We start from the raw sequence: 26809 nt of genomic DNA on the forward strand, positions 1-26809 counted from the left end.
TTCAGAGGTCAGTTCAGTGGACCACAACTCAACATCTGGCCAGTGCCGGTGCGATCTCCTGTAAGTAGTGGGGGACACAGGGCGCCGAGGACAGCAGCCACGCAGGTGCGGCCAGGTCAGACAGCACAGACCAGCCAGGATGACCTACGATCGTTCTCGTCATCCCACTGGGAGGAGGACGGCGAGCAAAGGACTGCGGAGCACGGTCTGAACGCTACCAACTGTGTTCTTCCTAGAAATAATCCGCTCATCGTCTACCGAACCAAAGCCCCACCAACCATTCTTTTTACCCCCGCGCGGCGTTCACTGTTCTCAACTCCTCAGGCCCACTGCCTGCACGCCCGAGGGTTAACCAAACACGGCTGCCAAGAACCCAAAGCTAAAGCCACGGCACCTCATCTCCTGAGGTCCACTGGGCCACTCTGCAGGCCCACGGCCCAGACCACAGGCCCCTCCCACCGACTACCACCCGGTCAAACCATTCTGCATTTTCCTTACCGTGGGCTGCTCACTGTCTGGGACGACTTATGCCGAAAGCCTGACCCCCTCCCTCGGCCTCCACCCAACTCAAATGCCAATCCAAGACCGATCAAAACTATGGCAAAAGGGGTCAGGAAATCAGCATAAGTCCTGACCGCTGAAGAGAATAAAAAAGGAGGAAGGTGGCAATGCCAGTCCCCAAAGAGTTCTTCCTTCACCTGCCAACACCACGTGGAGCCAGGAACCCGCGACACCCCTTCCTGCTGCTGTCACCGCTGCCACCATCCTTTCTCACAGAGATAACAGTGGCAGAACTGTAACTAATAAGTCCCGAGAAAGAGTCTAAAAAAATAAATGAGAAGAATGTTCTATTTTTCCAAAGGGAGACTGTATCCTTTAAAAAATGTGTAAAATACAAAGAAAAACTCTAAAAACGTTCCAGATGAAAGACTATAAAGAGACATGACCGCTAACTGGAGTGAGTGATCTCAGACTGGATCCTGTACTGCAGAACGATGCCACAGAGGGCATTACAGAGCCCCTGACAGAACTGTCAAAGTCACCGAGGCTGGTCACGGCACTAAGGCTGTTTAAGAAAGCAGCCTTATTCCTAAGAAGCAGACCCCACGGTGTCCAGGGGTAAAGGGCCACGAGATGTACGCAACTACTCCTCGAATAGTTCAGACAAAGAAACCACATACACGTACAGCAAATGTGTGCCACACGTTAAGCAAATGGGGCAAAGCGCGGATTCTCTGCCCCACTCTTAACCTTGTGACTTCGCTGTACGTTTGAAACTGTTTCCAAAAAAAGACTCTCGAAAAGTAAATATGTATGAGTGGTGACACTGGGACTCCCTTGCACACTCGGTTCGCCCGCCACACCAAGCCACCCCCAGAACGTGGCAGACAGTGCAGTTTGTACAATGAAAACCGTGCCCACGTGAGTGACGATAAAGACCTTCAAACGGCTTCTGTGCGCCTTGCAGACATCAGGTCACCTGGCACGCATTTGCACAGGGATGCATGTACACCCTGATTCTTCTACCAGCACACGTGTGTAGGAGCACGCGTGCAGAAGAATCAAGTTCAAGCGAGTATTTGATAAACTCAACAAGAGAGTCACGAGTGTCGCACAATAACGTACAGAACAGAATCGTCACAGTTCCAAAGGTATTTGTGTAGGTTTTGGAAATCCACACCCTCTCCTGGGAGGGCGGGTGCGGGAGAGGGTCTGCAAGGAGACAGGGGACCGCGATTTAACCCTCTCAACCTGCTTTTCCGTAAGGTCACAATAGTTAAGTTCATCTTCACCGACTGAATGCACAGTGGCTGGCCCCAGAGATACTTTCTGTTTAGGGAAAGCGAATCCAAGATGAAAAACCTCAACAGGTAATCCAATAATGTGATAACAGAACAATCTGTAATTTTGCCAATTTTGACTTTCGTTGGTGTGTTTAAGGAGATTTTTTTTTTCCCCTTAAGCTGGTCTTAAGGAAAAGCTCTGAATCCCTGCTGGTAAGTAAACGTTCTGTAGTTTCACAGACGTACTGATTATTGATTAACTGCTTCCGCAGAGCCAACAGACAACGCCTTGTGATGGCTCCTCGAGGACAGAGTTTCAGTTTCTGGACGAACAATTTACATCCACGAAATTGGTGAGGCCATTGTGTAGCTTCTACGTAGTATTTTCTCAGAAATAATTTAGTAAAACACACGAACAAACGCTCTTCCTCTTTCCACGTATGATAGATAAATCACAGATTTACCGTTTTAATGTTTGAGATCTCTGTGTTGCTGTTGTCCGAGCTGCATCTTGACATTGTGATAGCAGTTTATTGGAAAATCACAGCATGCCCAAGCTTCTGCTCTAAAAATAAATGCAAAAATAGCCAAGTTTAAGGTTCCTGTACTTAAAACTGAATATAAACACATCTACAAGAAAGCCCCATTGAGAAGAAGAGTTAAATAAAAGACCATTATTTTGTATTACATTTTAAACAAAAGACATTTGGGTTATTTTAGGACATGAAGTCTTATTCTAAAACAAAGAACAAGAGAGTGGGGGCTGGCAACAATAGCATGCCTAATTCCCAGAGATCTGGGGAAGAGAAAAAGTCAGAGGAAAGTTCAAGAAAAGGCTGCAAAAGGAATACAAGAAAATCAAACACAGTAAACAAAATCTAAAGATAGCAGCTAGAATAACGGGGGGTAAAAATGACAATGCCAGGTATACGTCATTTCCTAAATTCACGTACACCAAAGAAACGAAGATCCCCGGAAGAGGCACTTGGCTGAGAAACCCCCGTCACCGCGATACGTGCATGAAATCTGTCAGCGATTTCAATTTCTCAGAATGGAATTAAAAACACAACAGCTCAATGCACACTATAAACTCTCTTACAGAATTCATTCATGAATAAAAGAATTCAGAACACACCCCAACAATACTGTTATAAAGAACTATAAATTCAGTGCGGTTCTGGTAAAAGATCACAGATCAAAAACTAAGGAAGTGTGTTAACACGGGAAGCTTAATTTAAGTAACAAACGTTGATTTTGTCGGCTTTGACACCAAATCTTGCTCGTGCTCATTACGCTAATGACTGCAGTGTCTCCACTCCCAGAGGCTCGGGAAAAGAAACCGTGAAACTCATCCGTGTCTGGTCTAGTCGGGCGAAGGCCATTCGAGCACAGGTGACGCTTTCTCATCTCACAGACAAGTTCGTTTTGCTAGTCAGCTAACAAAGCAGGTCTTAGCACTGCTGTAGTATGTACATATTTACCTCAAAATGCTGATTCTAAGTTCTTTCAGTTCCCAAGTCTGTATTAATTCACACCCCAGGTAACCTAAAAGCAATCAGAGAGAATATTTTAGAACATTAAAGTCATTGTTAAAAACCAACTTTAAGAAAATTCCTTTGCATACTTCACTTATCAGAGTAAGATTCCTGGTAACTTATTCTTCTACTCAGAGTCAAGAAAACAGTACACACCTGAAAGAGCTGCCTTCAAAATTAGCGTTTGTTATGTTCTAGTACAACTGAGAACGTGTGCAGGTTGTTGGCACAATCCAGTTAGATAGAAGGGAGAATTCTTGGCAGTAAATTCCATCCCCCCCGCCCCGTAAAATCTGACTTTGAAACTGCGGGAACACCATGTGGGTCGGTAACCGTGCTTCCCAGGAGCAGATCTCCCCTCTCCTGGAGTCTGTGTGGGTTTCTAAAGCTACCTCCTCCTGTGACGCTTAATTCCATTCTGTCCCACCACCTGGGAGGATACAGACTCCGTCCACCATCAAGGCCTCATCTGTCACGCTCCACCCCGCTGTAACTCACACTCACACCTTTTGTCAAAACACCGTTAATAAAATAATAAAGCTGACAGCGCTTTAAAATTCAACTCCACTCTTACAAGATTACTGTCACCCAAATTATCTCCTTAGGCATTTCGGTACAGACGTCAGAGAGTTAACGCACCAAGTACAATGAAAACTTATTTCGTGTTCATACATACAGAGCCAACAGGTCAAGTTTTCTCATTTTAACTGATGATCAGAACTTTGACTACAAACATGCACACTCCCGTTTGAGAAGCCCCTTTCAGATGGCTCGGAAAAAGACATGCCAGGTATCAGACACTTGGTCAGGGTTTAGTCCGAACCAACAAACTTCACCCACAATAACTAGCATCTAACTCCAGCCATACCCCTTCAGACAAAGGCTTGTGACAACAGCCAGCTTAACCATTCCAATCTAAGGTCCAGAAGCATCTAGAGCTTGCCGGTACACATTTTCGAGACCGGTAACACAACTTACAACTCAGTCGTTTCATCACAACGTGTCACAGGTGCCGACACTCTTAACTCTATAGGTATCGCCGTCCGGATTTCCTTCCTACGTTCACGAAGCCCAACATGTGCCAACTACTAAAAGTCCCATAGTGAAGCAAAGAAAACACCCACGCGTTAACACCGTGACCGTAAAATGCTGTCAAAGTACTTCTGTAAGTGAAAACAGATAAAACTAAGGACTGTTTGACGAGCCTTTGGATCCTGGCAACAAACACGATGTCGGAGATCCGGGGCATTTTACCCACCAAGCCTGAAATCACCAAGGGAGTCCGTGGTTATAGATGCAAAGTGATGGGTCTAGACGATTACTGGCCTAAAGGCAAGTTACAAGTAAGAGGCTTCCCTCTCCCAGTTGATCATAAAGGGAAGAGATTCTCCCTCCTTCCCTTTGTTCACAATTTCTTTCTCAACACTTTCCAAACGTAAGTGAATCTCTTTAAAAGCCAAAGAGCCCGTAGCCGGTCTCCCATCTCAGGAACGTTTTCCTAGCACCTGAAAGGTATCCCTGAAACCTAATCCTCAAGAAAGACAAGGCCCGATGTCTCCCAGTCTCCTAGGTAGAGATGGGCCTCATTTGCCACCGAACTCCAAACTGCAAAACCTACCTCTGTCATGAAGATATGAGGAAATGAGCAATTTTATCTTGAAAACATGGATGTCAAGCGTTGTAACCACTTGACTGTACAGAAGAGTGACATCTCTTGGTCTTTGGAGCCTGCTTAGCGGACAGCCTGTGAGGCCCGTGGCCCTCCAGTTTAATGCTTACCCAGTAAGAAAACTGTTTTCTTCCCTCTACCTGTGTGGACAGATTTTTCTGGGTGAAGAGGAGGTTCTGCTTTCAATTATATTTCCTCAACACTCATCTTTAAAACAAAACAAACCCATAAAATATATTCTCAAACAATATCCATGCCAAATAACAAACTTCCATTTCTTGGAACTTGAATACTAGAGAAATCTTAGAATTTGCCATCCACGTACATTAGGGGGAGGAGCTTTTAAAATGATGACAGAGCTAAGCGCACCAAAGCTTGGCTCCTTCAAAGAGGATTCTGTGCACAGCAAGGACCCAAGTTGTTTCAAAACCACTCCCACCGACCTTCCTTTTCTAAGTTAGAGTCGGGGCACGAGTAGTCTCAGCTATTTGACCTTCGGAAGCCGAGGTGATGCCCTCACCCCTTAATACTTTCTCACTTACAGTCACTCCTCTCTGAGGCCTGCCACGTGGGAGGGGCACGGGGTAAGGTCACCCGGGTAGCCGGAAAGCAAACTGGTTTTTTTTTTTGTTTTTTTTTTTAAGTATCTATCATTTAAAAACCATCTGAAAGCCAACAAGGGGTCCAGTCTCAAGAAGACCCCGGTTTATCAGGCTCCCTCTAAGGTGGTTTCCTTGCCTGTAAAATATACTAAGCTATTACTGAGAATCTGGTTAAGATCACGTATGTGAAGCTTGGTAGAAAAAACGTTCTTGTGACACAGAAAATGCTCAGTGTATGGCAGGATTTATACAACCACACTCCCGTCCTATCTAGTCCTCCTCTCTCTCTGCTCCTCCCCTGCACACACGCACTCGCTCTCTCTCTCTCAAAAATGAACATCTAAAAAATGATGACAGTTGGGGGCACCAGGGTGGTTCAGTTGGTTGAGCGCCCGACTTCGGCTCAGGTCATGATCTTGCAGTCCATGAGTTCGAGCCCCGAGTCAGGCTCTGTGCTGACAGCTCGGGGCCTGGAGCCTGCTTCGCATTCTGTGTCTCCCTCTCTCTCTCTGCCCCTCCCCTGCTCGTGACCTGTCTCTCAAAAATAAATAAATGTTAACAAAAAATTTTAATTACAAATTTAAAATTTGTAATGAACAAAACTGCTTACAGTATGGAATACAATGGAAAACAGCAAAGCACTTTTATTTAGAGGAAGATCACGACAAAGTCAAATTACAAACTAAATAAAAGAAAAGGTGGAAGGAAAGAATGGAGAGAGAAAAAATTCATCCAAAAATTGAGGGTGGGATTATGACCATAAGCCATCTTTTTCCTTAAAACTTTTCTGCATTCTAAAATTTCCTGCAGTTCGAACAATTTATTGCTTTTAGAACTGGAAAACAAGCTTTCACGTGGAGGATGATTTGTAGGAAGACCACAGTTTAGAGAGAAATGATTCCGGGGGCACCTGCCTGGCTCAGTCGGTAGCACATGTGACTCTTGCTCTCGGGTCATGGGTTCGAGTCCCATGTTGGGTGTAGAGGTTACTTAAATAAATCTAGAGAGAAATAATTTAGACTTTAGATTAAAACCAACAAAAACAAAGAAAACAAAAAGGTTTTTTTTTTTTTAACTTCTCCCTTCTTAAGCCATTAAATGTGGTAAAACTTACCCTAGCTTCTATGACTTAAACCACAAATTCACTAGCTTTCTTCTCTCGCACTACTCTATGAACCAAATTTCTGGGTTTCTGTAAATCTGTAACAAACATATTATGTTTACATTTCAATGTCATGAAGCCTAAAATTAGATCTGTCCAAAACCGAAACTGAATACAGGTCAAACACCATTTTAACAAATATCATCCATCAAAATCTCCACATAAAAAGTATCTCTAGGCTGCCGGCCAGTGGCCCACGTACTTGGAATATTTCTTAAAAAGACAACATTCCTACACACCAAAATGGCACTTGGAACTGTCCCTCCCCTTCAGGTTACCTACAAGGACATTACCCTTCAGTTTGTTTCAAGAGGTAAAAACTTAATACACCGCTAACTTTCAAGGTGAATTCTAAGGCTACTGTTTGATTTCAAGAGTCTGTCCTTTATTCAATAAAAACATTGTTCAACAAGTGCTAGAATTTACTCAATTCATGACCCTCTTCTTGTCTATCTTTTATGTATCACATAAGAACATCCATGAGAGAAAAAAAAGGCCACCATTTTCTATGTTAAGCTGTTTTAACACAATACAACACATGAACGTTTTAATACTAAAGAAAGGTTAGTCCTGGGGCGCCCGGGGGGCTCAGTCGGTTAAGCGTCCGGCTTCGGTTCAGGTCATGATCTCGCAGTTCGTGGGTTCGAGCCCCGCGTCGGGCTCTGTGTTGACAGCTCGGGGCCTGGAGCCTGCTTCGGATTCTCTGCTTCGGATTCTGTGTCTCCCACTCTCTCTGCCCCTCCCCGCTCACACTCTGTCTCTCAAAAACGAATAAACATTAAAAAGAAAAACAAATTTAAAGAGATGCTAGTCCTGAGACAAAACGAGTCTGAGAGACCGCGGACTATGATGGCCATTCAGCTCAGTCAACTTGAGTCACGAAAGCAAACATATTAAAAGCTCCGGGCAAGGGGGGAAGCACCAAGCACTGGAGCGCAAGACGTGCACCCACTCGTGTTCTCTGCCTTCCCCAGAAGCCCAGGACTCGTGTATCCCAGCCTTCACATGAGCTTGACTCGTGTATCCCAGCCTTCACATGAGCTTCCGCTTCCGGGCCCCCACCTGCCACTCACTCACCCCAAAGAACCTGAAACCTATCACTGGACTCCCCTCTCATGCAGCACACAGGGGCCCACCCTACCACCCAAATCATGGCTTAATCTGTATCTTCTGCTCCACATTAGATACTATTGCTATAGCGATTTTCCCCCCAAAACTGTAAGATTTTTCAAAGGAAAGATCGTCTCATACTTGACTTGCACAGAATTAAAGCAAAGCTGGAAATATCAATAAATTCGGTTTTCATTAACTAATTCCAGGTAGAGAAAAAAGCCTTACTGATCTAACCTTAAATTAATATGTATCTTTTTGCAGGCCAAATAACAAATTCAATTTGGATACTTCTTACATTTTAAAAGACTTTAAACCACCCACATTATTCTCACAAGTTTAACACCCCATCCTTGCCCCGTCCCCCAACAAAGAAAATTCAGGGCTGATCAGAAGCCATCAAAGGTACAGAGGCACCCATCTGCACAATGATAATCCTGCCAGCATCCAGCTATCCTATCCCGCCAGCCTCGTCCTCCCAGAGCTCCGAACCTCGGCAAAATCGTCTTGCACATTAACGCAACCTGATTGGATAGAAACCTTGAAGATGTTTCAGCAATAATGTACAGTTCTAAAGTTACAACATAACTAACTGGGAAAACCCAAAAACTCGCTTTAGAAACGTTGTTTTATTAGGTGTGAAATCTAGATAAAGTTCTATTTAATGTCAACTAATAAACGGAGAGGAAAGACAGAAAAAAAATCACCATTTTTAACCATCACGTTACTAACTGAGGCAAGAGTCATTAACGGATGCTAAAGATGCTGGGTGAGGTTTACAAAAGAATATTTACGTCATCTTAAGGTATCTCTGCACAGATTACCTACGAACCCTAATGAAAACTGGTAACGTTGCCCCGGGAACACCCAAGAGATGACACCCTTAACCACAGTGACATCTGGGACAAACTGGGACTGGGACAAATGGCCATGTAACTTCCAAATGTGATGAACTGAGAAAGAAACGTCATTTATGTAGATTTTCCTGCCCAAAGTTGCAAAGCCTGAATCTAATCATGAGGAAACATGGAAATGAAATTTGAGGTTCATTTCACAAAACAACCGGCTCCTGCTCTTCAAAGATGTCAGTATCACAGAAGATACAGTCTGAGAAAAGATTCCAGATTCCAAGTGGAAACAAACGTGTCAACTACACGCAACACACACGGTGCGGTTCCTGGACTGAATCCCGTACAACAGAAGGACAACGGCCATAAAGGACATTACTGGGCTGAAGCAGCACAGGCCACCCGAAAACAGGCCACTTTGGCGTAGAGAGTATTCTGGGCTGAAGGCAACGGAGAAATAGCAGCTGCGGGAGGAATTCTCTGCCCTTTCCCTCTCTGCCTCAACGCAGGACATAAACGTCGCTTTGTGAAAGTGTCCCTCCTCCCCACTCCAGTACCAGGAAGAGACGTTAATTATCCCAAAGACCCGGAGGATGTGAATCTGCATAAACAAACCTTACTACCATGGCCCCTGTTACTTTCCCTCATCTATTTCCCTTCCCACGACTGACCATCCCCAGAAGCCCCAACTCTCATTCCTTTGTCTTGTCACGCGTCCAAAATACATCGCCCTTTATTAAAATGGTACATACACTCTCAAGCCTAACTGCTTCCTTGGGTTTTCACTCCTCCCGGGTGAATCTCCAGCGTGCATATGCCAAACAAATCTTCTGTCTGGTTCATCTGGCCTTTGTCAATTTAATTCACAGGCTCCATCCGCGAAGAGCCCAGAGGAAAAGGTTTTTTCCTCCCCCCATAGAGACACTGGTGAAATGTAACTGTCATCATCAATGCTAACGTCTCCAAATTCGGTGACTACACTGTGATTATGTAAGAGAATCTGCTCTTGTTCTTAGAAAATCTACCTCGAGTATTCAGTCGTGAAGAGTATAAGGCCTGCCACTTGATCTAAAAAGGTTCGGAAAAGCAACAACGGAATGCAGAGAGAGAAGGCAAATGTGGCAAAATGTTAACTATTGGTACATGGAGGTAATGGTGTGGGAATTTTTTAGACTATTCCTACAGCTCATGAGTTTGAAAATATTTTTAAAACAAAGTGAAAAACGAAACCCTAGTAAACACTGATATAGATGTTTGACTATCAAAACACAGGGGGAGAAAAAAGGGGGGGGCGCTTAGGGTGATTTTCCCCACTTAAAAGACCTTTGTTTTGCCTCCTGCCCCTTGAATTATTCATTCATTCAACAAATATTTACTGAGCGAGACATCCGTACCGCCGGCTTGTATTCTGGAGAAGGTGAGCGCCGGGCGGGAGCTCAGACCTGGAGGGACTCAGTCCGGGTGGGGACAGTAACAGGGCCTCATGCGGGGGAGGAGCCAGCATGTGAAGATGCACTAAAAAGAAACCAGGCAAGTCACGCTGAGGACATCATAAGCCCTGTGGCGTGGCACCTGCCCCACACAAGTGTCCAAACAGCAGGATAGGTTAGGATAAGCAGGAGCCACAGCCGAAAGGGCTTCCTGCGCAGCCCCACCAGGGCCGAGAACCCGCGGCTCCAACAAGATCTGGGCCTCTGCTCGTCTAGTCTCAGCACACGCCAAGGGCTCCCACCTAGTTCATCTCGGCCAAGGGCTCTGTGTATGAGGCCCTCCAAGGCCCAGAGGCAGGAGCGGTGACGGACAAAACAAGGAGCTTCTGAAGTTTACTCTTTCCTTTAGAAAGGACCTTCCTTTTCCTCGTTGTAATCACTGCCTCTACTCATACAGGAACTTTCTCTATTTGCACACTGCAAGTGCCCTGTCCCAGGCACTAGGCACCCACTTATCCCAACCGTGGAGGCAGGATGGCTGGTCACTCTCTCTCTAGGGATGATTCTCTATCCTTGGCTACCTGTTTGCACATCTCTACTTGGAGATCCACACTGGGCGATCAAGAGAACTTCAGGCTGTTCCAAAACCTGACCTAGTAAGAAAGATGGAGGTTCATTACTGCTAAACACAATTTAAAAACATATATGTCCATTACGGAAATTCGAGAGATGCTTCAAAAAAGAGAAGCAGCATCAGAACAGATGCAGCCTCCTGAGGTCACCACCCTTATTTCACTCAGTTACAATTAAACCCAGAACACACACATTACAGAAAGAATCCAGACGAGAGGGGAAAAGAAGTGGGCTCCAAAGTCAGAGTGGTGACGGGATCCATTTGTAAGCTACGAGATCTTGGGCACATGACCTCATCTGCCTTTCAGCCTCTGCCTTATTTCTTTTCTTTTTTTTTTTAAAGTTTATTTATTTTTGAGAGAGAGAGAGAGAGCACGAGCTGGGGAGGGGCAGAGAGAGAGGGAGAAACACAGAATCTGAAGCAGGCTCCAGGCTCCAAGCTGTCAGCAAAGAGCCCGCCAGGGGGCTCGAACCCACGAATGGCAAGATCATGGTGTGAGCCGAAGTCAGACACTTAACCAACTGAGCCACCCGGGAGCCCCTCGGGTCTACGACGGGAACTGTCTGTGGAGCTGTCAGCCTCTGGCTCCTCTCTCTCTCCTACATCATCCCCCAACACCTACATTTAATTCAGTGGCTACATCACATAGGCAAATCACTAAAAAAATAGATACAATGTTAGGCGTGAAAAAGAGGACTTGGGTACTGGGGGGAGGAGGTGAAACCCTGCAAGAGCCTCACTAAAGAACACGCCGCGTGAGGCACAATTAAGAGCATGTGACATTACTGACATATTTGGGGACTACAAAGGATGGGAAAGAAGCAGGAGCCAAAACTACGAGTGCAGGCTCACATCTTTCAGAATATTTATAACCCTCTTAAAAGAAAGAAAGAAAAAAAAAAAAACATAGGAAAGAATCCACACTAGACCAAAGGGCAAAAAACCGGCAGCTACCAAACCCTGCAAAGGCAATGTGTTGTTAACCTCCTATACTACCAGAACCCAGCAAAGCCACTAGGACACCCCAAATGTGTTTTAGAATTTTCTACATCTGCTTCCGCCTTATTGTATGGATAAAGCCTGAGGTCTGTAAGGGACCGAGGCAGTAAGTGAACTGTCTGAATGCACTCAACACCAAAAGCATGAGTAAATCTTTGTTATTTGCCAGACCCAACCTCCCGCCAAGGACTACCAAAAACCATCAGTCCTAGGTAGGGGGAAGAAAAGAAAGCGATTAAAAACAAGAGAAAAATATTAATGGAGCTCAAAGCACCATGTAACTAGGTATAGGGAAAACATGAGTCAAACCAGTATAGCAAGATGGCTCAAAAGTTCAACGCATTCCCTCTGCACTTAGAGGATAAAATCGAAAATCCTTACTGCACACGGCCCTGCATCTATCTCTAACTGGGACTTGTGTAATTCTACCTCCTCCCTGCAGACACATCCACCAAGGGCCTTTCTACCCCAGAGCCTTTGCATATACCACCACCCCCCCACCCCTCAGACTCAACTGTAGGTCTCATCGAGTGCCACTTTTTCAGAAAGTCAACAGTTTCAGTTAAAGACAGTAAATCTATATATCCAGAACCAACTGGGGTGCCAGGCACAAGCAGGATCTTTTTGAATGAATAAATGCTGACAATTCTTACCACTAAGAACCAATCCTAGAGGTTATTTCAATATGGACTGCCCCACTCCCAAAATGTTTTTAAGGTGCCATTACTTCCTACTTTAACGACTTATTTTTATTTTTACTATCGCTTAGAAACAATCCTGCAAAGAACCAAGAACATGTTAAATTATAATTCACTAGTCGAATTAATCCAAAATGCAATGTGGTCAAAGATTAAAAATTTAGCTCCGAATCTAATTACAGATTCCACATAACAATAGCTTTTGAATATAATTTGTTTTCAGGGAACTTTGTCCACATAAATCACACTTGTGCCTAAACTGAAAGAGTATTTAAAAAACTTAATTCGAGTGGCATTAACCACTGCTTATTCTTCCATGAACCACAATGAAGAGTATTCTTTATGTTAACTCACTTAACAATCTCTTTAAAAAGTTGCAATTTATGGGGCGCCTGGGTGGCGCAGTCGGTTAAGCGTCCGACTTCAGCCAGGTCACGATCTCGCGGTCCGTGAGTTCGAGCCCCGCGTCAGGCTCTGTGCTGATGGCTCGGAGCCTGGAGCCTGTTTCCGATTCTGTGTCTCCCTCTCTCTGTCCCTCCCCCGTTCATGCTCTGTCTCTGTCCCAAAAATAAAAAAAATAAATAAATAAACAAATAAATAAACGTTGAAAAAGTTGCAATTTTTCCAAATGGAGCGAAGTTTTATCTGGTTATTTCTATTTTTAGTATCAGTTACATCTTAGTAGCCGCTAAAGAAAGTACTTCAGAAGGGGGCAAATTCCCTGAAAAACAAAACCGACCAAAATTAACATCTAAAGAAACAAAAAATTTGAAGAGGCCTATAGCTTAAAAAAAAAAAAAAAAAAGATTATTAAAAACCCCCAAGCCCAGATGGCTTCACTAGAGTGAATTCTTCTAAACATTTAAAGAAACAACTACAATCTTAACAACAAACCCTTCGGGAGGACGGAAATGAAAAGGAATCCTTTCCAACTCTTTCCGTGAGACCTGCATAAGCTCGACAACAAAATCCAACAAGGACATCATGGTTAAAGTAAAATTACAGACCTATCTCTCAAACCAAAAGTGTAAAAATACTCATCAAAATGTTAGCAAACTGAACCCAGGGATGTATAAAAAGGATAATGCATCACAACCAGTTACAGTTTATCACAGGAATGCAAGGATGGCTTAACACTCAAGAGTCAACTGATTTAGGGGCGCCTGGGTGGCTCAGTCGGTCGAGCATCTGACCCTTCATTTTGGCTCAGGTCACGATCCCAGGGTAGTGGGATCAAGATGCACATCAGACACTGCACTGAGCATGGTGCTTGCCTAAGATTCTCTCTCTCTCTCTCTCTCTCTCTCTCTCTCTCTCTCCCCCCCCGCCCCTCCCCCGCTCACACATGAGCATAAGTGCACGTGCACTCTCTCTAAAAAAAAAAAAAAAGGTCAACTGATTTATTAATATTTAATATAAAGCTACAATACATAAGACAGTGTGGGTAATGGCACAAAACAATGCAACAGAACAGGCCACGGAATCAGACCCAAACATACAAGTTATTTAATTAATGGCAAAAACAACACTGTAGTGTACCATAAAAAGGACGTTCTTTTCAAATAACAACTGGGTTAACTGTGTATCCAGATGGAAAAGTGAGTCTTGACTCCTTCCTCAAGTCATACACAAAAATCAGTGCCAGCTGGATTGCAGTTCTAAATGTGCAACGTAAAACAATAAAGTCTTCAGAAAACAACTTAAGAGAATACCTTCATGTCCTTGGAGTAAGCAAAAATTTCTTAGACCAGACACTAAAAGTACTAATCATACAGGGAAAAAATGGACAAAGTGGACTACGTCGAAATTAAAAATGTCTGTTTATGATATGATCTGATTAAGAGTGAAAAGGCAAGCCAGGGTAGGAGATACGGAAACAATTTCTACCGATTAGTAAGGAACAGGCAGAGAAGCAAATGGAGTGTAGGCAAAGGACTTCCCAGCACAGGGTATCAAATGGCCAATAACCTTCATAAGCAATTAGAAGGATGCAAATTAAGCCACAATGAGCTACTACCACACCCATCAGAACGGCCAAAAGGAAGACACATGGTATCCAGCGTGGGAAAGGATGTGACGCTTAGAGAACTTTCATACAAGGCTAGTAGAAGTGCAAACTGGAAGTATCTGCTCTGAATATACGCATGTCCCATAACCCAAATAATTCCATTCTAAGTGAACACCGACTGAAATGGACACATATTCACCAAAAAACATGCAAAAGAACTGCACTATTCCTAACAGCCAAAACTGAAAGCAAGACAAGTGTCCAGTAACAATACAACAGACAAGTAAACGTGGACATATTCATACAACAGAATACTGTGAATCTCACACACTTCAGATGTTAAGTGAAGCGACCCAACACAAAATTCCAACACAAAATCATACCATATGGTTATATAACTTCTACTACCATAAAGTTAGAAATAAGGAAAAGTCACTACGGTGTTTGCTTTTTTTTTTTTTTTTTTGGGAGGGGGCAGGGGACCTGGGCGGGCGGGGGTGTAATTGCCTGGGAGGGGCACTGAGAGGAGCTTGTAAAATACTGGTCATATCTGCTCTCGATCTGGGCGTGTTCACTTTGTACATCCTTGTGATTTAGGCACTTTCCTGTTTATCAGCTGAAACTGATTTCACTTAAAGTTTATTTTAAAAGATGGGGCGCCTGGGTGGCGCAGTCGGTTAAGCGTCCGACTTCAGCCAGGTCACAATCTCGCGGTCCGTGAGTTCGAGCCCCGCGTCAGGCTCTGTGCTGATGGCTCGGAGCCTGGAGCCTGTTTCCGATTCTGTGTCTCCCTCTCTCTGCCCCTCCCCCGTTCATGCTCTGTCTCTCTCTGTCCCAAAAATAAATTAAAAAAAAAAACAAAAAACGTTGAATAAAAGAGAAGTAAAAATCCTTAATACAATATGCAAAAATGCTTCATTTACCATGGTACCTATGAAATACCGGAAGTTCCCACAGAAAGAGGGAAGGGAGAAGATTTACCTTAATGGAGCATTCAATTATCTATTATCTAACTGAATCCTCAAAACAGCCCTGAAGCAAGTGTCATTTCCATTGTACAGGGATTTGAAATAACCTACCCAAGGCCAACTGACCAATAAATGGGAGAGGTGGAATTCTACCTGAATTCTGACTCCCAACTCATTTCCACAATACACAATACTCGATAATCTCAAAGGAGGGGTCGATTAACACCGATTTGCTAGTCAAAATAAGGTGCTCCTGGATATGGTCCCTTTGATCTCCCCAGGGGATTGAAAAAGAGTAAAATGCAATTTAAAAATAACAGAAGCAAACTGAATGTTTCATTTTCAGCTGACTCTGCATGAACACATTTAAGTAAAAATACTGCTTTAATTTTAAAGCCGCTGGCAGCTGAAATCAGCCCTGGCCACTGACATTCCTCTCGGCCTTTCTAGTCTAGGAACACAGGTGCTCCATAAACACACAATAACTGACCATATATCCCGCCATTTCTTCTAGTATCTTTATTCCATTCAACTGATGACTAAACACAATTGACTACCTGATACAAATACTACAAAACGAACTTCTCCAGTAAAATGAAAAGTACTACCTGAAACGAGACTGCTATCATAAAGGGGGTTCAGACATGGTGAAATAAACTAGAGAAATTAATATTCCCGAAACTACCGTGCACTGTGTGATTTTTGTCTTCACTCGATACAGAAAACACAAGTAAGCACTTTAACCGAGCATCTGCTGCAGAGACCTAGATAATACAGGCTTCATACATGTATACGTGTATTCTGTGTGTATATGTACGTGTGCTATGCGTGTGCACATTTAAAGAAAGGCTTTAAAACAATTACTTCTTTCCCTATTCTTGGTGAAGGTACAGACCCAGCTCACAAGTAAAACAAACTTCCCAGAATTCTCTTTTCCTAATGTTCACCAACACAAAAGCTAGGTGTTTACAAAGACTGAGTGTCAAAACAACATTCTCCTTCAGAACTGCATCATATGTCGATGGAAATTTTTTATATCTCCAAAGGGAAGCACTATTTGGCAGTGACTGTTTCCCATATTTTAGCGAAGAAGGGCTGAACACTCAAGGCATATATCAGATAAGCAAAAAAAGAATCATTCCTTTGAAGGCGCTCACTAACTGCATTTAGACCAGAAATTACAGCTTCTGCCTCACCTCTGGCTCAATTTACCTACTGCACTCAAATGCCTTAGGTGATTTTGGTTTGGTTTGTTTAATCATTTCTTCACATATTCTTAGCCACAAAATTCTGCCTTTTCCTTAAAACACCCCAAATTATTGGGGCGCCTGGGTAGCTCAGTCGGTTGAGCGTCCGACTTCGGCTCAGGTCATGATCTTGAAATTTGTGAGTTCAAGCCCCGCGTCGGGCTCTGTGCTGACAGCCCGGAGCCTGGAGCCTGCTTCGGGTTCTGTGTCTCCTTCTCTCTCTGCCCCTCCCCTGCTCACGCTCTGTCTCTATCAAAAATAAAAAAATAAAAGAATAAACACACCCCAAATTATGTTTGGCCTAAGATCAATAAATCACTTGAGTTTAGTATATGCAGCAGGTACATCTAAAGATTTAGAAGTTTGGGAGTTTCCCTTTTTAATGTTTAGCTATACAAGACTGGGAAAAAAGCTAGGTGCTCTCAGTACAGTGTTCAACACAAAATAAAAGCTTTTAAAATTAAAGTGCCAGGGTTCCCAGTAGACCCTCTTCTCATTAATAGTACCCAGGGCCTCCTGATGGGTTACTGGCTCCTCACCATACTGGTCAGGTAGAAGGCTTCAAACCGCTTCTGTGAAATTTTCTCCTCATTCACCCACATTTACTGAGCTGTACTGGAAGCAGAGACAGACGATGAAAAGTCTCAACTGTGTCTGAAAGATTCTGCCATCCGGTCAAGGCAAAATCTGGCTCCCTCTATACTTTTCAAGGCAATTTCTCCACGTTTGCATTTTACATTCCCTGCTCGGACCCGCCCACAATTCCGTGGTCTCCTTTCCCGTGGTCCCTGTATACAAACCTTAATACTCAAGAAAAATGCAGCCTCTCTTTTCCATGCCTCATGTTCAGTCGAAACCCTCAGCTTGAAATGGAGAGGTCCCGGAGTTCTAGGGGTGCCTTAAAGACTACTGACTAGAAGATATTTAGAGGCTTGCAAATGTTCTCATTTTACCAGTGAGAAAGTTAAAATCTACAAAGGCCAAGGTGACCTGCGCTTACCACACGGCTAGTTATTTAGAAGTCAAGCCAACTAGAACAGAGGTTTCTTGACCACACGTTATTCTGCACTGTTCATTCGATTCCATCAATCGTGTGGAACTTGTGCGTCAACCATCCAGAATCTTGTCACTGCTCCTTAGTTAACCTATTAGTTGTCTTTGTGTAGACATGGCCTAAGCAAGCACGTGCAGATAGGATTCAGGAGGGATCCCTGCACCTCGTATAATTTCATGTGAAATTATGAGTATGTACGTTTTTCTGGAAATAAGATTCACATCTTTCATCAAATCCGTAGTCTCTGTCTACAGAGTAAGAACCAGTGGCCTACACCAAGGATGTGTGACAGATATATAAACGGTTCATGATGGTGTGAAATACAGATTCAAGGATGATGTTTTATTCATGCATAATAGGAGGATAACGGTTACTTAGGGAGAGTTAGCAATATAAAGGCATTATTACACTTGGTATCTCTATTACAGAGACCCAAGTCAGATAGATAGCTGCACTATTTGATACAGTGCAGACATCCCTATGATGCTATAGTAAAATATTAATCTTTAATTCTCCAAGGTGGAAAAAGCTTAAAATACCACTGATCAGAGGCCTTCAAATCTTAGGGTTTGACAGGTTCATTGCCCTCCTAGGCTGTAACCAACAGAAAGACACAAGTCCTGGAATCTCAAAGTATTAGATAAGTCTGCTGCTGCCTTTCTTTTCCCCTTCCGATAGTCTTGCTGATCTAACTCCTTGGTCAAAGAACCTTTCTACATCATTTCAAAGATCGAGTTTGACATTGGGATCCTCCTCTCGTTATTTGAGTTCAATACGTTATTTTTAAAATTCTGAATGGGTTTGTAGACACCTAATTCCCAGAGGAATTTTCCCAACGTGTTTTTTTTAAATCGCGACCTCATTGTGTACATCGGGCTGTCGGCAAAAACAGAACCAACATCACAACCACCACAGTCAGGCTGCCTCAACTCCCGATTTTTATAGCAATTTTCGTCCATGAGTTTCTTAACGCTTCTCTTGGTCCACAATGTTTCTATGCACTTACTCATATGTACATCACAAATGGAGGAGAATCAAGAATCAGACAGCATGATCTGTCCAAAATAAGAGCGACGATCTGTCTAAAAGCCTTAATATACAAGCAATATCATGCTCCGTAAACCTATCTTGGCTTCTAAGGACGACTCCAAAAAAAATTAAATATAAATTAATCAGTTCATTAGGCAAATCTGAGCACCTTCTACGCCAGGCACTCTTCCATCCTTACTATCTTATCAACCTTAACGCAGCCAACACTTACTGTTACCATGAGCCTCAAAGATGAGAACGCTAGGGCCAAAACTTAATCGTTTTGTCTTCTTTCCAGTAACAGGCTTAGGGACCTCCTCCGACAATGTTTTCTTGTGGCATCTTCTTAGTCACTTATTTAAAATGTAAAGCAACTTTGTGTATGAAAAAGAGTCCTAACAATTCATTGACAATTTCAGATGAACGAGAAAGCCACTCTGTACTCGGGGATCTGTTTTAACAAAGGCCTTTTTATATGACTGAAGATTTCAATTTCATCAGCTTGACTTGACCTCAAAAATAATGCATTTCTCTCTGTATTCATTCACTGAGTATACACCACCATGTAAGAAAGGCAACTGCCACGCGTTCCTAAAGACTAGCCGAGAGAATCTGGAAGATCCTGACTGCCTACGCTATCCAGAAAAGGGTTCATTTGTGACTGGATCGTGATTCAGCATCGGTCAAAAGCCTGAATGAGACCATTGATATTGCGGGGACATCACCTGAAAGATAAATTAACTAAACTCTGACGAATCAAATTACCAGTACGAGGCACACCTGTACTACTGAAGCCTGAGGCTCTTCTCCGCTTTCTCTAAAATGGCAGGTGCAAAATGTTTCCCCATCTGTAAAATGCAACACATTTTCTCCATCTATCGTTAATGTCATTTTAGGCAAGAATCCAAATGATTCTTCTTCATATGAGACAGAAGTCGGCTTCTCCTGGTTTACTTCCTCTCATTAGTCAATGCCGACTATATAATTAGTTCTGTTTCCTCTTTTGCTTTGACTAATAAAAAAATTAAAAACAAAAAAGCAAAACAAAACAACAACAACAAAAAAACCCTCTTCGGTTACATGAAGATGCCGAGGCTGTCCTTGCCCTCAGCCTCTCACTGATAATTCCTTCCAGCAACTTCCACACTCTACCCCTCCACTTAGGCCACTGTTTTCGGTCTTCTCAAATCAGCCCATCAGTGTAAGACAATCTCAAATCCTTTCTCAAAGTAGACAAATAATAAAGTACTAAATGGCTATGTCTACACAGAGTGTACTACCACGAGAATCGCCTTAGCGGAAATTAGTTGTAACTAAAAAAAAAATGAGCCTGTAACATGCAAAGGATTTGATGAACATCAAAGAATCAGAAAATAAAGAACAAAAGATCCACCTGACAGGCTCAGGAGGTAGACTACAAAAGGCAGGGTGTCGCTTCGTAAGATCATCACCTGCTTCGGCAAGTCGTAAGTGCGTTAACGATAGGAAAAAATATTCCAAAGAAACTTGTGAATAAGACCCAGTATAACACACATACATCCACTGGGGTTTCTGAACGAAGTAAACTCTTGAATGTCCGACAGGGAGAGCACAAGGTAAACAAGATAAATCACTTGGCTTCAACTTACTGTTTACACAAGTTGAACACAGACCTTCCCAGTTTCGTCCTCTAGCAGCATCAGAGCACTCCAAAGCCCCGTGATGAATCAACTGAATGAATTCACTTCCTCGCACATCTACTCGCCAAGCAGTGATAGGAAGCAAGATCATAAAAATGAGTAAATCCTGGGACTCAAGGAGACTAAACTCATCTCTGAACAGAGGGGAATTATTTGTAGGATAGTGTAACCGCCTAGAGCAACCCTCAGAAAACTCATACTGCAGTAACTTCCGACTCTAGCGTTTTGATGATCAAGAAACAGCCTGACCGCCTCTGAGTATATACCCAGAAGTGAAGCCAGGGACTCAGATACTTGTACATCTATGCTCCCAGCAGCATTAGTCACAAGGCTAGAAGGCAGAAGAAACCCACGCGTCCATCCATGAAAAACCAGATAAAAAAAATGTGGCGTGTATACACATATACAAGGAATATTATTCAGCCTTAAAAACGGAGAGTCGGACAGGCACCTGGGTAGCTCAGTCAGTTAAGCAAGCGTTCAACTTCGGCTCAGGTCATGATCTCACGGTTTGTGAGTTCGAGCCCCGCGTCGGGCTCTGTGTTGACAGCTCGGAGCCTGGAGCCTGCTTCGGATTCTGTGTCTCCCTCTCTCTCTGCCCCTCCAGACTTGCGCTCGCTCTATCTCTCTCTCAAAAATAAATAAACATTAAAAAAAAAAAAAAGGGAGAGTCTGACCCATGCTACAACATGAATGAGCCCTGAAGACTATGCCAGCTGAAACAAGCCAGTCACAAAAGGGCAAATATTGTATGATTCCACATATACTAGGTTTCTGGAGCAGTCAGATTCACAGAGATGGAAGAATGGGGGTGCCTAGGTCTGGGAGGAGGGGGGAATGGGGAGGTAATGTTCAATGGGGACAGAGTTCCAGGTGAAGATGATGAAAAAGTTTTGAAGATGGACAGTGGTGATGGTTGCAACACAACAGACATATACTTAACGCCACCAAACTCCTCATTTAAAATTGGTTAAAAAGGTAAATTCTGTGATGCCGATTTTACCACGAAAAAAGAAAAAAATATGAATGATTCGGATAATCAGGGGTCACCAGAATATTTAAGGTTAGAGAAAGTTCCATTCATTCAGCAATTAAAACAAAAAAAAATTTTTTTTTTAACATTTATTCATTTTTGAGAGACAGCAAGAGACAGAGCACCAGCAGGGTAGGGGCGGAGAGAGGGAGACACAGAATCTGAAGCAGGCTCCAGGCTCTGAGCTGTCGGCACAGAGCCCGCCGCGGGGCTCAAACTCACTGACCTTGAGATCATGACCTGAGCCAGTCAGATGCTTAACCGACTGAGCCATTCTGGCGCCCCGTCAACAAATATTATCTAAGAACTTACCTGTCTTTTTTTTTTTCTTTTTTCTTTTAGTGTTTTTACTTTTATTTTTGAGATAGAGACAGACAGAGCTTGAGCAGGGGCGGGGCAGAGAGAGACAGAGATACAGAATCCGAAGCAGGCTCCAGGCTCTAAGCTGTCAGCACAGAGCCTGACGTGGGGCTCGAACTCACGAGCCATGAGATGATGCCCTGAGCTGTAGAAGTCTGATGCTCAGCCAACTGAGCAACCCAGGCGCCCCAGGACTCACCCGCGTCTGACACACGTTTTCTCCTAAAATCCACTTGCAGTAACGGAGTGCACTGCAAAGAGCCCACACGCAAGGACTCTGAAATCAAACCATGACTGACTCCTGACTGCTACTTCCAGGTTCACAGCTCGGGTCAATAATCGGGGTCTTCAAAAGAAGGATGATACTGCGTTTGTCTCAGGGAGGTCTGAAGGAGCAGGTATAGAAAAGCAACCGAAATATCCCGGCACAGAAGGAGGAGGCACTTTTTATTAATAAACGTTTCCTTTCTTTCCTCTGCCACAAGTAATGACCACAGGATGTTATCCGGGTCACAAGTGAGGGAACCTCTACGAAATACCTACTTTCTCAAACGAAACAAGCATCCCGCACGTGCGATGGTGGCAGGGGAGAGTCCCAGGGTCATAAACGTCATTCCTAGAAGGCAGCACTACACCAAACGAACTGCCACCTATGTACCACCCCCCAAATCACTATCAGGTAAGAATCACGAGCCACATCAAAATAAAACGTCTTCTAAACCCAGGACAAGAAAACTTGGCAAGGGCAAAACCCTGCTGTACCAACTCATACACAAGAGTCGCAGGCATAATACAGTCGACGGAACTTAACCTCTGATGGTGAGCTGATAGCGTTAAACTGCAGGAAAAGAAGATCTTTTCTCCCCGAATTAAATTAGTGAATACATCTTTTCTTAAAACAGCACGTGTATACCATGGATAAATCCATCAACCCATGTTGCTATTTATATGTTTATAGTGACCATCATATTACAAGCAATGTTTACAGTATTTCTAATCTATAGAGTAAGTTTTATGTGACCTAAAATGAAGTTCTGAAATAATTATATGCACGTGTCCATATATGTCTGTGTGTAGACCACATATTCCATGTAACGTACACACGCCACAGGTAGCTAACTGGCTCCAAAGACAACACTGCGAAAGAAACTGATTATTCCAGAGCCTAGCTATTAATGACACTCCCCCAAATACTAACAGTCCTAAAATCGCTACTCCCTCGCAGTCTCATTCAGAATGCTGCACCATCATCCATCGTCCAATAACTTGTTGGAGCTCTCGATTCAGATGGCTTCTTGTTGAGAAAACGACATGTTTACATCCATACATTTTCAATTTAGCGAACCTCTTACGAGAGCACATTAAAAAATGTGTACTTTCCAAGTAATTTAACTCCTAACTCCTGTCCTTTTCCACTCACTGAGTGTGCTGCACTTGAAAGACAAGCAACAGAAGACAAGTGAAAATCGGGACGGTAAAGATTCAGAAAATTCAAAGCCAGAAGCACCTCCCAGCGGCACAGGCTTCAAAGTTAATTACTCTTTAATAAGATGAATGCTTATCTCGTGATAATCCTAAGAATGCTCAGACTTTCCATGTGGATCAGCAGCGGGTCCCCGGAAGAAGGACTTTTCTTCACAAACGCACAGACTGAACCCTGAAGAGCAAAGGACTCCTCACTCATCCTTGTTTTTACAAATCTCAGGGCTATTAAAGACACATTACGGGGTGTGTTAACTCTGCCGCGGGCAAAGCCTTCGGGGCAGCTCGGTTTTTCTAGACCATCCCCATGGATCTGATGCGCTAACCTAAAACATACACCGACTTCCCGGGGATGAAAAACCCTCCTGAAAGGCTCCTCTGCAGGGTTCAGGCGTTCTGGCAACAAAAACATCGGAGGGGAGGGGCGAAAAGATGGCCCCGGCCACCCGCCCCGGGGGACCCAGATCTGGTCACCTGCCAATAAACGCGAACAATCCTCGCCGGGCGGGACCCCAAGGCTCGCGCTTCCCCGCCAGCAACGACAGCCGGCCTCCCTGCCCTCCGGGCAGGCCCGGCGCGGTCCCCAGGATGCTCCCCGGACGCCGCCGCGGGTCCCGCACCGCTCCCGCGTGCGTAACCGGACCTGTCAAAGCCTGCTCTCCGCGGGCCCGGCGGGCGGCAGCGCGGGCTCCGCGGCCCCGGCCGCCGCCAGCGCGACCGCACCGCGGCCCTCCACGGCGCCGACTCCGGAGGGGCGCCAGGGGCCGGGCGGCGCGGAGCCCGGCCCGGTGGACGCCCGGCTCGCAGGCCGCGCCGCCCGGGACCGGGCGAGGCCGCGCGCCATCTGCCCGCGCCGGCTGCCCTCCCCGGCGGGTCCGGGCCCGGGCGCCCACGCGGGCCTCCGCGCCGAGGCGGGCGCAGCCGCTCCCCGCCCCGCACACAAAGCGGCTCCGCGGGAGCCCGCCTCACCTGCAGCACGGGGCGCCGCGGGCCTTCGAGAACCATCGGACCCCGCTCCGGCGCGCGCGTCACAGCCCAGGCCTCCCGGTGCCGCCTGGCGCCGCCGCCGCCGCCGCCATTTCCTCCCGCTCGCCGTCGCCTCGTCCCCGCTGTCAGGTTACTCCATTCACCTGGGCCTGGAGCAGCCTGCGCCGCGCCGCGCCTCCGCCTCGACCCCTCCCGCCCGCGCCTGCGGAGACTGCGCAGAGCCCGGCTCGCCCGCAGCCCGCGCACGGCCCGCGGCAACGGCGCACAGCCGCTTGAAGAATCCCACCGGCGCCCGCGCCGCCCCCTCCGCGCCCCCACGCTCCGCTCGGCCCCGCTCGCCCCGCGCCGGCATGAGAGCGAGCCTGTGATTGGACAGAGCGCGGCGGTGAAAGGTTAATCCCGGCCCCGCAGCCATTCAGGAGCCGGGAGACAGCGGACGCGGGAGGCGGAAGCCAGGCGGCGTTTGCGGCCCAGCGCCGGGAGTGGACCGGGGCGATCCACCGCCTGCGGCCCGGCGCCTTCGCCGCGCTCCTGGGCCCGCGCGCCGGGGCCGCGAGCGCTCGCCGGGCTCGGCAGAACCTCCCGGCTCTCGGAACTCGTCCGCCTCCATCGTTGCCCCTCTGACACCCACCGCCCCCTAAACGTGGCCCTTCCCCACGGCCGTAATTGTTCTCCGGAGGCTCAGCTCTCCTCTTACCACCGCCTCCCCTTTTTAAAGGGCCTTCCCACTCGCCTGCTTCTCCCCCGCGGTGGTGGTGCCGGGCCCTCCGCTTTTGGGGAGACAACAGACCCCACCCCCGCCCCGGAATAGGAATAACCGGATAATGGGACGGAGACGGGGGGGGGGGGTGCTTATGTAAATTGTCTCTTTGCATAGGTTGCAACCCTCTGCCACACCTCGTGTCTGTGAATTAGAGTGGATGGAGGTCCAGTAAGTCATGGGCTTAAAGAGAATCCTATTAATTTACCCCCAAATGTAGGCATCTCTTCCAGAGGACTCCTGGGGTAGTCTGGTGCACTGCAGGGGATGCTTCCAATCTTAAGCGTTAGCACTCAGCACCTACTCCGTGCTAGATAGCCGGTGTTCTACAGCCGCCACCAGCCTCGTGTGGCTCTTGAGCACTTAAAAATTGGCCAGTCCCAAGTGGGATGTGCTGGTTGGAACTCATAGATGTATGTGTGCTTTACCAAAAAAAGACTGTAAGACATCGCACTAATAATCTTACTGATGACATGAAGTGATCATGTGTTTTACACAGTGGGATAAACAGTAGTTTCACTTGTTTTTTCTTTTCTTTTTTTTTTTCTTTTTTTTTTTTGCTGTGCTAGAAGAATCGTGATGTCTTAACGTGGGCCACATTTTGTTGCTATTGGACTGGCTGCCCTAAGGCGCACATGCTCTGATATAAATTGGAGATGGGCATTGTAACTGGCCCCATTTTAACAGATGGAGAAACTGACTAGCTTCCAGCAGCTAATAAGTGAACTGAGATTAGAGCCCCAGGTAGTCTGGCTTCCGGACTGGCGTGCTGTCAGTCACTACTGTGCTCAAATTTTGATCATACATCTACCATAGTTTGGCTTGGAGTTTCGCCTTAACATGGAATGTTCATGGGCAAAATTAGGAAATAGAATGCTTTGGGCAGACCTCCATAAAAACGTTTCTTACACGTACCGCACTGTGGGCAACAGACCTCTCCGATAACACACATAAAGGCTTTCGGGAGATAATCCTTTGTGAAAAGGATGGCTTCTCAGGGTGAAAATAGGCACTAGCAGTGGGAATTTGGGGGCAGGTAAAACTTTTAGCCCCTCCTGCTGTCCGTTCAATCTGTCAAGACTAGCTGGTCTTCTCCATCAGCGGATTTGTCTAATTTTCACCAGTTTTTTTTTTTAATAAAGAAAAAGAGTGGTACATACATATGGTTCATCCCTCAGAGAGCATAACAATGTATATAGTAGAAAGAATCTCTTTCTCACACCTGTCCCCAAGCAGATATTTCTTCCTCATTCATCAGAAGAATTTTTTCATGTGCATACAAGCCAAGACTTCCTCATTTACAAAAATGGTAGCATGCTCTACACGCCTACTTTACCTTGCCTTCTTTACATAATATATCCTGAAGGTATTTTGCAGCAATATATACAGAGGTCCGTGCTATTTTTAAAAAATTTTTTAATGTTTACTTATTTTTGAGAGAGAGACAGAGTGGGGGGGGGGGTGGTGCAGAGAGAGAGGGAGACACAGAATGCAAAGCAGGCTCCAGGCTCTGAGCTGTCAGCACAGAGACCAATGCGGGGCTCAAACTCACAAACCATGAGATCATGACCTGAGCTGAAGTCTGATGCTTAACGGACTGAGCCACCCAGGCATCCCCTTGCTATTTTTTTTCAATCCCCATAACACTATATTGCTGGGATGTGCCTTGATTTATTTAACTAATTCTCTATTGGTGGGCACTTAGACTTCCAGTCTTTTGCAATTAAACAT

General features: G+C 45.2%; 1 protein-coding gene across 7 annotated transcripts in view; it reads right to left on the reverse strand.

Moving 5' to 3' along the window:
• Positions 1-24521, reverse strand: part of DICER1 (dicer 1, ribonuclease III) — a 73311-nt gene extending 48790 nt beyond the window's left edge. For 5 of the 7 annotated variants that reach the window (XM_045060475.1, XM_023256000.2, XM_045060474.1 and 2 more), the window contains exons 1-3: positions 24301-24435; positions 3266-3329; positions 2249-2349 (exon numbers count right to left, since the gene is read on the reverse strand). The gene's annotated coding sequence lies outside the window, so the exon portion shown is untranslated. Of the gene's footprint in view, positions 1-2248; positions 2350-3265; positions 3330-24300; positions 24436-24461 lie in introns of those variants that run through there. The other 2 variants (XM_023255999.2, XM_045060473.1) reach the window with 2 other exon arrangements.
• Between the last annotated feature and the right edge of the window lie 2288 nt (positions 24522-26809).

This window comes from Felis catus, chromosome B3 (genome assembly GCF_018350175.1).
Source record: "Felis catus isolate Fca126 chromosome B3, F.catus_Fca126_mat1.0, whole genome shotgun sequence".
In the NCBI taxonomy this organism is placed as follows: Eukaryota; Metazoa; Chordata; class Mammalia; order Carnivora; family Felidae; genus Felis; species Felis catus.